This window comes from Salvia splendens, chromosome 14 (assembly GCF_004379255.2).
Source record: "Salvia splendens isolate huo1 chromosome 14, SspV2, whole genome shotgun sequence".
NCBI lineage: Eukaryota > Viridiplantae > Streptophyta > Magnoliopsida > Lamiales > Lamiaceae > Salvia > Salvia splendens.
This window is the reverse complement of record NC_056045.1, coordinates 7,460,435-7,471,534: the sequence shown is the minus strand read 5'-3', so window position 1 is coordinate 7,471,534 and position 11,100 is coordinate 7,460,435. Positions and strand designations below refer to the sequence as shown.

Sequence of the window (11,100 nt, the reverse complement as noted above, 5' to 3'; positions counted from 1 at the left end):
GTATATTGATCAAAGCTCAATTTTACTTATTTGTAAATGTACAAACATTTAGAGTATTTTAAGTAAATATGAAAGATAAAAGTATTACCACGATGCGTTGGTATTATAAATATAAGAAATAATTAAATTAATTATCATTTAACCTTAATAAATATTAATTTTTATTTATATAAATTTCATGCAACATGAGTTAACTAATGATCCAATTTAATAAATTCTAGTCTCTTCATATTTATATTTCATAACTAAGAGTAAAATTGTACAAATAAAATTGATACTTTTTAGAAGTATTGATTTCAATGAAATGGCATTAAATACACTATCTTTTATTATTTTTTTATTTTTATGGCTAGCCATAATGTGGCCATTTAACACTACTCATTAAGTTTTAGGATGTCGCCAACTTTGGTTCCTTAAAGTTAGATATTACTAAAGTAAATTAAAAGTAATTCATTGTCATAAACAAGAGTAAATATTAGCCACTAAATAAAAAAATATTCCCTCCGTTCACAATAAAATAGTCAATTTTTGTTATTTTGGAATGTTCACAAAAAATAGTCTCATTTCTAAAAATGAAAATTTTATTTCTCATACGTTATTCCACTTTTTCTCCTCTCTTCCATATTTTACTTACTTTTTTCTCCATATCCCTCTTACTTTATACTATAGTTTTTTCTCTTTTTCTTTTATTTTATCAATTTCTTATTAAAATTCATGTCATTTATACAGGAATTTTTTTTTTGTAGAGGGAGGGAGTAGTTAAATATTGCATGATTATAAAAGTACTCTTTAGCCATAGCCAACCTGATTTTATCGACATTCACAATCAATTTATGCGTTGGTCATGGATTGATGATATTGTTTAATAGTAAATCACAATTAAAAATACACGTTTGAGAATTATTCTTTTGTGCTACGATTCACAATCCTACATACTCTCAGCTGTGAAGTATTTATTGTTGTAATCCATAATTTCATGAATTATTTTAGTTGTGAATCACTTTGTTCTACAATTCACAGCTAAAAATAAATCTCAATTTTGAATTATACTATCTTATAGTCTTCAAAGTTGTGACTAAATCAAATAAATTGACTAGAGAATAAAATAGTAAATTTGGATATTTTTTACTTTTTATACTATTGACTACATTTACTTTTGTTATGTGAAAATGACTACTTTTATTTTCACTCAGTATACTATTTAACTTAGGAAATTGATTATTGTCCTTTGTCGATTTTAGTACTGTTTTTAGATAAGCTCGAATAGGAAAGAAACAAAAGCATAATAACGTGAAATATTGTCGCTACTCTCTTATACTAGTATAAAACATAAATCTGTCAATTTTAATTTCATGATATAATGATTTATCAAGCTAAAATTGTCATATTAATTAGTACTACCAAAGAAGAGATAGAAACAAACTCCTAACATAAAGAGTGAGTGGGACATTATCACATTAATCGTAATATTCAAACAATAAAAATTGACATGGTAAAAGAGAAAATTTAAGTAGGTTGAAGGGTCAATCGTTGTCCATATCAACAACCAAGATTGGTAATGTAGGAAGATGAGCATGACCCAGCATCTAATCACTAGGAAGAAGTTTCCCAATTAATATTGTTTGAATAAACATTTCGAAAAATGGGTGATCAAGTCAATTCAATACACCCATAACTCATGTTGTTTCTTTATTAGCAAGTGAGGCTTATGTTAGGTGAGAATGATTCTTAATCTAAGCAAGAACTAGAGCAATATCGTCAACTCTTGATTTTGTTTGTGTCACGCACTTTCGCAATTATTATTTCAATTAGCCAATAGAATTTAGCCATATTTTGGGCTCACATGGAATGGAGTATGTGATATATTTTGAGTCTTTTTCAAAATTAATGTATCAAATGAACAAATATAGACTAGCAAATTGTAGTAATTCAATTAAAAATATAATTAAATACATTTGATGTTATAAGTACTATATTGCAACGCATACATATGATCATAGTATAAGACTATTATTGACTAATATTTAATTTTCAACTTTGTACGTGTGTTTTGTCAAATATGTTTTTGAAAAAATAAGTTAATATGCACATAAATATTTCACTTAATGTTTAATCTACAAACCAATAATTCCCCTTTTCTAGAAATATGAAGATGATTATGACATTGCCATGAATCTATGATATATAAAAACAAATAAAGAAACAAAATTCCACTAGCAACATGAATGATGAAACACACAAGTATATATTTCTTATATCCTACTCCACATGCCAATGTAGTCCTAAGGCATCCGCAATGGGAGGACGATGGCACGCCCGATGGCGCGCATCGTCCGCGCCATCCATCGTCCGCACCCATTCCGGGTGCGCGCCATAGGGCGCGGACAATAGTCGCGCCCTATACTTCGGTCGCGGAGGATAGCGCGGACGATGGCCATCGTCCGCGCCATCGTCCGCCCCATTGTGGAGGTCGCGGACGATCGACCGCGGACGATGGCACGCAGTTTCATTTTTTTATAAATACCGTTCATTTGTAACATTTCATTTCACGCGATTTCATTTTCGAAACTTACATTTACATAATTACTACGAAATGGATTCAAGCCCCAATAGTCCTACGTTTAGCGCAGGGGCGCATTAGCCGGGTACAGAAGCCGAATATCTCCGGGCGTTACTCGATGAGCTGCGTCGGAAGTTGGGAATTGGTTCGACTTAGTTTTTTTTTTTTTTAGTTCAATGATGTAACTTTTTTTTATTAAAACTTCGCCGTTTGTTATTTAGACCGTTTTTTATTTACTCGTTACTTGTTATTTGAAAACAGTTAAATTAATTAAAACAAAACAATAAAATGATGATGTGGCGCGCCATAGAGCGCACCTTAGGGCGCCCCACTGCAGATGGGGAGGTAGGAGGATAAAACTGCTGACGTGGCGCGCCTTAGGGCGCCCCATTGCTAATGCTCTAAGTGAGTATTATTTTACGAAGTTCCATAAGTTGTTTTTGGGCACACAATTTTAAAAATACTGATACCGTAAAAGAGAAGATAGAAGAGACAGAAAAGAAAAGAAAAGAAAAGAATAGAATAGAATAGAATAAGAGGTAAAAATATAATATAATATAATAAAATAAAATAAGCGAGAGGAGAAAAAAATAAGATAATAATATACACAGTCCAAATTTGATAAAATAAAACTAATGTTTCTTATTGAATATTACACTTTTGATTATTCAAAAATAAAATATATAGTATGTAAAGTTATAAAATTTATTAAAATATAAAACAAATCAATCAAACGATTGAATTTACACGTTCTTAAATTATTAATTAAATAGGAATATAAATTTATTATTTCTCAGTTTAAGCATCAAACTAAACATATTTATTATTTGAATGGATGAACGCAAGTTGATTTTTTGCATAAAATAAAGTTAAGTATTATCTTTGTCCACAAAGAGTAATAGTAATGGATGAAATGAATTTTAATATAAAATTAAGAAAATATTTTATCTGTTCAAGTTTTATTTTAATTTGTCATACAATTTAAGAATTGTGAAGGAGGAAAGTGGTGGGAAAAGATAGTTGAATATAGATACCATTAATATATAGTACTAAGTTTAGTAGAGTGTGGCTCCATTAACTAAAATATGAAAAAAAAGAGATTTAAATTATGGACGTTCAAAAAAGTAAATTAGAATATTATTTTGTGAACAAAAGTGGATAAGAGAGAAGAAAAAAATAGTGGTAGTAGTAAAGTGTTGTCACTTAAATTAATAAATATAATCATATATTATCTTCAACATACGATTGGAATTTGGATATTGGACAAAATCTAATAATCTTTGCCCGTAGAAATTGACCCGTAAAGAACCAAGTTGACCCGTAAAGAATCCGGATCTTCCCCCTTTCCTTTCTTTCAATTCCCTTCAATCGAATCGTGGCAACTACATCACTCCACACTCCCCAACCCGGTTTCTGCAATCGTTAACCGACTCAAAAAATGGGGCTGAGTCACCTCGCTTCTCGGGCCATTTTCCGACCCGCCCGCCTCGCCGCCCCCAATTCCCGCCACCTCCGCCGCGCCATCGTCACAACCCCGGAGCTCCACAACTCCGCTGAGGCAGCTGCGGCGGAGCCAGATCTCCCCAAGAGGAACCCCGTGGCCGGCGCCCACGTCCATTTCCCCAATCCGGATGACGCAATCGAAGTCTTCGTCGATGGCTACCCGGTCAAAATCCCTAAGGGGATGACGGTGCTCCAGGCCTGCATGCTCGCCGGCGTCGATGTCCCCAGGCTCTGCTACCACGACCGCCTCTCCATCGCCGGAAACTGCCGTATGTGCCTTGTCGAGGTCGAGAAATCGCCCAAGCCGGTCGCCGGCTAAATTCCAAGAAACTACCTCCGGGGAGGTAGTATCCGCCATTTGTTCCCCCAAAAAAAAAGTTTCCAGAGAGGGGAAAGACGCGAGAAGCTCACGCGTGTATCCATATTAAACACGCGATTTGCTCATGCGTGTTTCAATTAAACACGCGATTTGCTCATGCGTGTTTGAATGAATGAAATTTCGAAGCTTCTGCCCTCTTCCGTCAATGGCGGACCCGTCGCGAAGACGTCTGCCAGATCCTACGGCAAAGCCTCTGGCCGCCGAGTGTAGACAGGGTGATGAAGATACTGCTATGTTCGATGAAGATGAAAGTTCTGGTATGGAAAACGGGTCTGCTGCGTCGAAGGAAATGGCTATACATACCTTAGAGGAAGTGGAGGAGATGAAGAAAGCTTTTTTGCAGAGAATGATAGAGGAGATTGAAGAGGTTGATACAGATGAAGGGGGTGGAATTTAATGATCATGCTGGAATTTAATGATGACGCCGAGAATATCAAGTCTTGTTCTATGAATTGTGGGCTGGAATTTAATGATCATGCTGATTCCAATGCTTTGGAAAGGTTTGAAAATTGTGGGAATGACAGTCATGTAGTGAATGCGCATGGGAATGAGGCGGTGGGCTTCATAAAATGCTCAGCCGAATTAATGGATGAAGATAATTCCAATTTCTTGGGAAATAACACATTTATTGGAACCGGCCCTCTCTCTCGCTTGGAAGTTGCACAGCCGCCAGCTTCACATACATCCTTGAATGGAGAAAATAATGCTTGCCTTGATCTTGTTGAGAGTATGTTTAGAGACGCTAATGCGTCATGCGTGTTTCATTTTAGAGACGCGAGAGGAAGACGCGTCTATAAGTAAACACGCGACAAGCTATCGCGTCTTTCCCCTCTCTGGAAACTTTTTTTTTTGCGGGAACAAATGGCGGATACTACCTCCCCAGAGGTAGTTTCTTGGAATTTAGCCGCCGGTCGCCTCCTGCGCGATGCCCGCTCTTCCAGGTACAAAATGCTTTAATTGATTGATATGTGTTGCTTTATATGATGAGAGTGAAGAGCGATAAGCTGGTTTTCTATTCAGTGAATGTAATACTGATATTGCTGTTCAATTTGATCATTTACTCAATTTTTCACATTTTAATTTTCAATGTTTATATGCTTGGCTTGACATTAATTATTTACTGTCTCGTAGGAATGAAAATCAAGACAGATACACCGCTTGCAAAGAAGGCGAGGGAAGGAGTGATGGAATTTCTGTTAATGAATCATCCGCTGGATTGCCCAATCTGTGACCAGGGTGGAGAGTGTGATCTCCAGGATCAGTCCATGGCTTTTGGGTCTGATCGTGGTCGTTTTACTGAAACGAAGAGATCAGTAGTTGATAAGAACCTAGGCCCTCTGGTTAAGACAGTGATGACTCGATGCATCCAGTGTACCAGGTGCGAATCTGTTTGTAGTTTGCACTTTGCACTTGTAATTTCAGTTTAGGGTTTATATATAGAGCTGCAATGTGTACCTGTCCACTAAGTTTGCAAATTTCTCTTTATACGGTCACTAGGGGGTGGGATCCAAATATTTCATTGTCCTGAATTATAAAATGAGAATTGGAACCAAAATAAGGATATGAAAATAGTTCTCATCAGAGAATTAATAGTGCTAATTAGCATGAGTAGAAAACCTGAGAAAGTGACTGAACTGGTTGGCTGGATATCTAAATAAATCTTGTTATGGAAGGACCTTGATCCAGATTTTGGATCTGGCGTGCGAGAAATAATTTCATAACACGAAAAAAGAAATACTCAAATTGTGTTGTGGAGCAAAGAAGGAAATGTGTCGAAGTGAGTTGCCAGCGAAAAGCTCTCCACCTGTCTGCGTCTGGATTTTTGAAGCTTTCTTTTTCTTATTAATTCTGCTGGTTTCTGCTCAGCCTCTCCCCCCATTGTGTCTCGTTGCCCAAATACTAAGAGAAGAAACATAAAAATGGCGAATAAAGAGAAATTCTTTGCAGTGATCCCTGCCTCTTCAGTTTTGGATTGTGTTTTCTATGATAATCATTTTTCCTGACACATATAGACGTGGATCTGTAATTATTGTTGATTGCTTTGAGCTGAATGTCTGTTCTCATGTGTTGCATGTTATTAAATAGGTGTGTGAGATTTGCATCAGAAATAGCTGGTGTTCCAGATCTTGGCATGCTGGGGTCGTGGCAGTGGAGAAGAAATTGGAACTTATGTTGAGAAACTTATGACCAGTGAATTGTCAGGCAATGTAATAGATATCTGTCCTGTAGGTGCCCTGACATCGAAGCCTTTTGCCTTTAAAGCCCGTAATTGGGAGCTAAAAGGAACAGAAAGCATTGATATAACAGATGCTGTTGGTTCAAATATTCGCATCGATAGTAGAGGTCCCGAGGTCATGCGGATTGTTCCTCGGCTGAATGAGGTAAGCTGTGATTACGTCTTAGAAGGCTTAAACTCATTTTATGCATGCTGTCATTCTGTTCTTATTGGATTTTGATTATGAAGATTGAAGACTAGTTAGCTGGAAGATTGTCGCTTTATGCTTTCCTAACTATGACCAAAACTGTATGACTTAATATGTGGACTTGTTGAGGATGATTGTTGAGGTTGACGAGGATTAAGGATTTGAATTTAGACATAATATGTATTGATGTGTGACTTTACACTTTAATTATTGTTCTAGTAATTCAATTATTAGACATATTATGTACTAGTAATTATTTATGACTTTATGTTTTAATTGTTGTTCTAAGGTTTGATATTATGTTTTTATCATTTTCTAAACTTTAACATTATATATTTCATATTGTTATTATTTTATTTATTTATCGACTGCCATATTCCGCTATGCCTACCACCATAACCTCGTGGCAGGTTTTTGGTCGACCTCCATAAGCCGCCATTAATAAAGATTATCTCTGTCTAGTTGTGACTTATTATTTTCTCGATTAATATGAGAGTTTAATGATACTAGGTCAGCTGTTTTATTGTTTACCGAATATCAAAATCAGGGTGCAATCATGAATCATCAACATCTTAGCAGATAATTGGCATTCGAATGTGAAATGTTTATTTAATTTATTTCTGTCTGTGTTGATTTTTTGCATCAACTTCCAACATGCTTGTCTCGAACTCTTCATCTTTAAATTTTGCTTGTCGTTTATTTTTGACTTATTTCAGTTGTCATGACTTACAGTATTACATTTATTTTATCATGCATTAGGATTTGTTGTTATATGTCATTCGGTGCATGTGTGCAGGACATCAATGAGGAGTGGATATCAGATAAGACCCGGTTCTTTTATGATGGCCTGAAGAGGCAAAGGCTAAATGATCCAATGATTCGGGGTGCAGATGGGCGCTTTAAGGCTGTGAGCTGGCATGATGCACTTGCAGTGGTTGCGGAGGTAATCCACAAAGTTAAACCGGATGAAATTGTTGGTGTTGCTGGTAAGCTTTCGAATGCTGAATCTATGATAGCACTAAAGGATTTCTTGAACAAGATGGGGTCAGATAACATTTGGTATGAAGGAAATGGCCCCAGTCCGAATGCTGACTTGCGATCTGGATATATTATGAACACTAGCATTAGTGGGTTGGAGAAAGCTGATGCTTTTCTCTTAGTTGGTACACAGGTAAATTTTATTCCTCATTGATATTGATGGCTAATGAACTTGAAGCAACACTTCTGAATAACTGATAGACTCCAATAAATTTACTACCCAGTCTAATATTTCCTCAATCCCTTTAGTATCACACTTTCTGATAGCTCAACTTGGAGTGGTATCATTTTATTGAATTAGTCTCTGACACTTGAACTTAGTTCACAATGGTTTCGTTTTAGAAGTCTAGCTACAAACTTTAACTTCATGTTGTTAGGCCCTCGAGATGATTAATAGGATTATATATAAAATTAGATGGTAACATTAGTATGATATAAGGATATTATGATATGTGAACCATAGTGATGTTTATTGAGAACAGAAATGGCTAGCCACTGCATGAACTATGCCCTTGAAAACGTGCGATGAAATCCATGAAGAAGAAAGTAATCAGCAACATTTGTAAGAGAATACTCATATGGAAGCTTACTGTTTCATTGCATGAAGAACTTAGCTCAATGAGCTGATACATGACATTCGAACAATCTAGATTCAAACACTAATCAATATCGTACAAGATAAAACAAGATTAACAAGTCTAATCATAACTAACTACGCTGAAGTACTTCCTTCTTTACTCCTTTGATCAACACGTCTCTCCAACTGGTACGCATGTGGTCCACACTCTTAGCTGTGTCTTCTGGTACAGGCACGACCTTGGCTCGTGCTAAGTTGGCTCGTGTGGAATGAGCTGGTGCCAGGCTGTCCGGGGAGATGTCTCGTGCACAACACACAAGATCATTTTCACATTGTCCATCCACGAGCTTCACATTGCATGCTGTGACTTGTTCAACTTCATGCACACTTCTAACAGCCCTCTAATGTGCATGCATGTCAGGCAATGCCGCAATGACAAGGTAGATTCATGAGTTTTTGATGAACATCATAAACGTTTATAAAATCAGATGAATCCCTTTCTTATACGAGACCGTGAGTTCGCTTTTTATTACTGCACCTGACATACAAAGATTATTGAATCCGATGTACTCCCTCCGTCCCATAATAGATGTCACACTTTCCTTTTTAGTTTGTCCAGCAAAAGATGTCACATTTCCTTTTTTGGAAAAAAGTTCCCTCTCAGATTAATATAAATTTACCATTTTCTCTTTCCACTTAACACACAAAATAATACCTCCTAAAATCCCATGCCATTACACATGTGTACCATCTATTATGTGATGGAGGGAGTATAATTTACTGAATTAAATAAATGAATTTACCAGGAATGTCCTGAAGGTGGCATTTTTTTTTACTTTTTGAGTTTGGTAAATTGTTCCACGAATTTAGTAATTTTATGCGCACAGTGCAGTAATAAGAAGTGGACTCACGGTAAGAAGGGGACACATAATAACCAACCTCATTATATATGTATATACAGTTCTTTGGACACTCTTTTGCTGTCACCTCAATCTGGTTATTTTTTCTCTTTCAGCCAAGGGTTGAAGCTGCCATGGTGAATGCTAGAATTTGCAAAACAATTAAAGCAACTAATGCAGAGGTTGGATATGTGGGCCCTCCAGCCGATTTGAACTATGCTCACAAGCATTTGGGAACAGGTCCAGAAACACTGACTGAGCTTGCCGAGGGACGCCATCCATTTTACTCTGTCCTATCCAATGCTAAAAACCCTGTCATAATTGTTGGTGCTGGAATTTTCGGACGGAAGGACAAGGATGCAATTTTCTCGGTGGTTGAGACCATTGCCAAGAAAGTAAATGCAGTCAGGCCTGAATGGAATGGACTGAATGTGTTGTTGCTTAATGCTGCTCAAGCTGCTGCACTCGATCTTGGACTCGTAGCAGAATCAGAAAATAGCATTGAATCCGCCAAGTTCGTCTATCTAATGGGTGCAGATGACGTAAATTTGGACAAAACCCCTGAAGATGCCTTCGTGGTATACCAAGGCCACCACGGTGATCGGGGTGTGTATCGGGCCAATGTTATTTTACCAGCATCAGCTTTCACTGAAAAAGAAGGCACATATTCAAATACTGAAGGGTGTGCTCAAAGTACTGTACCTGCAGTTCCCACCGTTGGTGACTCTAGAGATGACTGGAAAATCGTTAGAGCATTGTCTGAGGTGGCAGGTGTTGCTCTGCCATACGACAACCTAAGTGCAATCAGATCCCGAATAAGCAACCTATTGCGGGTTGATGAGAGAGAGCCAGCTGCATTCTCAACTTCTGCATTGAGACCAGAAAGTCAAGGAGAAGCCCGATGCTGCTCCTTTCACAGCTGCTATAGAGAACTTCTATATGACCGACTCCATTACCAGAGCGTCTAAGATCATGGCGCAGTGCAGCAGTGCCTTGTTGAAGAAATGAGTGTAGTCCCGGCATTTCTATTAAGGTGCCATTTCGAATCTTCTTTTAGCATTCATTGTGAGAGAGAACATGTAACCCCCCCTTGCACTATGCCATATTGTTTTGCTCATAAATGGCAACATAACTGCAATCTATATGGATGTTTGATACCCTTTTTGCACTACAATTTCTGCTGAGACATCAAGATATTCTTTTTGATTTAACTACTCATGTTCAAATGAAAAGTAATAAATGTATTTGAATCATGAAAACTAAACTACTACACCATTGGATGATGAAATTGTGGTTGAATCCTCCATTATTTGGAATGATTGGGAAATTTAGTGCTTGGTTATGTCTTCTTCTATTCTGGATGGAGAGAGATGTTCTGTAGCGTAAACGTGAATACGAAAGTGGGGTACTCCCTTTTCTGTGCCTTAGGCTCCGTATTTTGTACTCCAGGTAAAAATATGTCAAAATAAGTACTCCCCCCGTTCCTTGTTAATAAAGGCATTTCTTTTCGATCCATAGTTAAGAATAGTGTGTTAGGGATGGTGAATAAAGTAAGAGAGATGAAGAGAGAATAAAGTAAAATAGAGAGTTAATTTTTTTTCCAAAAATAGAAATGACTCAATTAACTTTGAACTTTCAAAATAGAAAAATAATTCTATTAACATGGAATGAGGGGAGTATTTTGATCCTTTTCGTACCCGACCACTCAAGGGTGAAATCCT

At 36.9% G+C, this 11,100-nt stretch overlaps 1 pseudogene; it reads left to right on the top strand.

Moving 5' to 3' along the window:
- Window positions 1-3,836: 3,836 nt before the first annotated feature.
- Window positions 3,837-10,536, top strand: LOC121765017 (annotated as a pseudogene).
- Window positions 10,537-11,100: the final 564 nt, after the last annotated feature.